Source organism: Penaeus japonicus, unplaced genomic scaffold (genome assembly GCF_977035675.1).
Source record: "Penaeus japonicus unplaced genomic scaffold, GWHDUDI00000001_assembly GWHDUDI00000014, whole genome shotgun sequence".
NCBI lineage: Eukaryota > Metazoa > Arthropoda > Malacostraca > Decapoda > Penaeidae > Penaeus > Penaeus japonicus.
The window spans coordinates 33,248,018-33,251,390 of NW_028234416.1; the positions used below are offsets into that span (position 1 = coordinate 33,248,018).

General features: G+C 39.5%; 1 protein-coding gene across 1 annotated transcript in view; it reads left to right on the plus strand.

The window, feature by feature from the left end:
- Positions 1-2,324: 2,324 nt before the first annotated feature.
- LOC122251918 (uncharacterized) overlaps positions 2,325-3,373 on the plus strand; it is a 26,422-nt gene continuing 25,373 nt past the window's right edge. Inside the window, exon 1 of the mRNA XM_043014161.2 lies at positions 2,325-2,464. The gene's annotated coding sequence lies outside the window, so the exon portion shown is untranslated. The remainder of the gene's footprint in view (positions 2,465-3,373) is intronic.

Sequence of the window (3,373 nt, forward strand, 5' to 3'; positions counted from 1 at the left end):
CCTTTGTCTTTTCGTTTCTCGGGAAACAACTGATTCTCCCTGATTATAAAGGTAAAGCCTGGAATAAACGAAATGAAAAGGAAACTAAATTTATCACAAGAAATGAATACCAACACCCCCCCCCCCCCACACAAAAAAAATCTAGCAGGATATCTTCGACATTGTTCTTCCTTCCATCTTCATTGTTCCATATTGCCTTAGCCTTGTATCATATCGAACTTTGCAACTTTGCATGTATTGGTGTCCTTTGTTCAATAACAGTTAGTCATAACAAAGCGCAAGGGAGAGCGTTGATATCACAGGATCCGAGTGACTGTGATTCTGCCGTGAAGGTCTGTCTGTCTGCGGGTGAAAATTCAGTCGATTCGGGGACTGTTTATCCCTTGAGATGTATTTTTTTTTTCTTGTTCATGTGTGTATTCTGGGATGTAATTCACGACACAAATTGAAGGAAGGAAGTGAAGCTGAAGGAAGCTAGAGTCATTTAAGAGAGGAGAGAGAGAGGGAGAGAGAGAGAGAGAGGAGAGAGAAAGAGAGAGAGAGAGAGAGAGAGAGAGAGAGAGAGAGAAAGAGAGAGAGAGAGAGGAGAGAAAGAGAGAGAGAAAGAGAAAGATAGATAGATAGATAGATAGAGAGAGAGAGAGAGAGAGAAAGAGAAAGAAAGAGACAAAAAGATAAAGAGAACGAGAGAGAGAAAACGGCTCTTTTTGTTTTGTCTGATCGTTTAAGGTATTCCAAACAGTTGTTTTTTTAAATTGTATTTGAAAGATCTTATCATTGTCTTAAGAACTGTCCCGAGCATCATAAAAGCGTTGCTTAAGTGAGAGTGACTATTTGGCAGGCATATCAACACACGTGTATGCACGTGTAATGACAGATGATTAGATAGAGAAGAGAGAGGGAGAGGGAGAGTTAGAAAGGTAGAGAAGAGGGGAAAGAGCAAAAGGAGAGAGAAGAGAGATAGAGAGTAGATAGTAAGAAGAGAGAGAGAGAGAGAGAGAGAGAGAGAAGAGCGAGGAAAGAGAGAGAGAATATATATAGAGAGAGAGGAGAGAGAGAGTGAAAAGAAAGAGAGAGAGAAGAGAGGGAGAAGAGAAGAGAGAGAGAGAATTTGAACACTACAAGCCTTAGACATGAGTAACAAATAATCTTAATTTAATCCTAATCTATATCTTTTGTACCATTATCGTAATCTCACATTCCCCACGATCGTTTCTCTCCTTCTGACTTTGACAGAACTACCACACTTGCATTGCAACTTGCACAACAGAAGAGAAAACATCCTAATGCGATTTTTTCCAAGGCTTCACCAGCTCTCATCTCGACGTCACCATGCAGTACAACAGCAAACAACTAACGTCATCTGAATGCTGATTTGATAAACGTTAGGACTTGCGACAAAAGCTTTCACACGATGACCTTCACTGGGTACGCAAAGGATAGCGAAACACTCCCCTGGTCTGAAGAGTGCATGCCTGACGGACGTCGTTTAAAAATAAACATTTTTTTTTTCTCTCGAGTTTGGTTTAAAAATATGTGTATATATTGTGGTGTTGTAAGATATGATTTGAATTTCGTTAGAAGTTCGCTTAGGGTATGTTTTTTTTTGTTTTTGTTTTCGAACGAGTGTTTCTGAAAGGTCTGATGTCAACAGAGTTCGAATGCTTAAAATAAATGATTTTGAAATTATTTTGTCGTCCTTATTTGACATACAGACAAAAAATATTGTATATATAGCTTAATCCTTGGATAAACTTAGTGTGGGAATATGTTTTACCACAAAGCAACATAAAAAACAAGATTTTTGATTAAGTAGATCAGGTTACAGCTATGGCTTCAATATTTCCTGTTTGGGAGCACATTTTAGGGGCCTACTCTGGCATAAACAAAGAAAATGCTGTTTAAACAAAGGAATTTATTTATGTTCAATTGCCTACCTAAGATATTGCTATCTTTTATCGTGTTGGTGATAAGGTCACTCTTAACCTTGTGACCGAAGATGTGAAAATTTATTGTGTATGGATGGTAGCCTCTGATCATTTAGGTGCCAATTTGTGATAATTTGTTTCGTTTTTCACTAGTTACTCATACTTACATCTAAGTAAGGAGCATCGTTAATAAAGTATAGTTCATCTATAAAAGGATTTCAGAAAGGCTTATCCGATACGTAGGATTTTAATGATAAACAGAATGCTTTGTCTATATACAGGTGAGATTATGCTCGGGGTAGGGCCACGAGATCAGCTGTTCGCGGCCCCAGAAGGAGCGTAATGGCCGAGCACCCTGTACCGAGCGTATTACACACTATCCAAGGTGTTTGTGGTCACTATGCGCCAGTCTGAGTGAAAGTGATTGTTGAAGCCCGTTCCACATTTCGATTTGCTGCGTCGAACGAAAACGACTGTGGCACACGCGCAAACAGTACTGTCAAGAAGTAGATTCGAACGTCAATCTACGAGTGTTGGTGAGTGTTCAGAGTGAATTATTTGCGTATTTCCCCCCTTATATATGCCAAGTGTTGAGTGAATATAGATCGACAGTAGATGCGACGTGTACAAGTTGAGTTTTGCTTTGAGCGGAGTGCGATGGATTCGTGATCGCTGTACTACTACTACTACCTCGCTGAATATTGATCCCAAAAAGTGTTTTGGGTATTGATTTCTGGGGGATCGGCACACATGGGAGATCTGTGTACCTAGGGCTTCGAAACGCACCCCTCCTGAAAGCACAGGATAAAAACCAAGAGAAGAAGGAAGGTGATATGTACACGGTACAAAGAGACCCAGAGGCTACGAATAGCCTTCAGGGGAACTGCGTACCTCGGGGGTGTGATTCTTTGTTTATTTAAGGCACAAGAATAAAGCTCTGCGATATATATTTTATTTCGTATAGATGAAGTTAGAATATCACCTTCAAGGTCAACTGTTTGGTGGACAAGGGTCGAAAAATAAAGGTTTGCGCAGCCTAGACTTTCAGGTTCGTGATAATTTGCATCGAGGACAAGCAATCAAATTCAGGATGTTGATCATTTTGTATCTAAATCACCCTTGATACGTTGAGAAATGTATAATGAGTGAATGTATTGTGATTTGGGTCTATGCTTTTCAAGGTTAATACAGTGAGGTGATTTCTACAAACACACATAGGTGCACTTTCCTATTTCCTTCGCTAGGATGATTGAATTTCTCGTTTTTCTCCTTCTATTTATAAACAAACCGGTAGATGAAGGATAAAAATAGAATGATAAAAAAAACCCTCTCCGACAGGAAAAAACGGATGGAAACATGAACCACTAAACGGGACTCTCGTACCTTAAATTCCCAAGGATCATTCTGTTTTAACCTTTTCAATCAGCTGATTACTATAAGGCGAT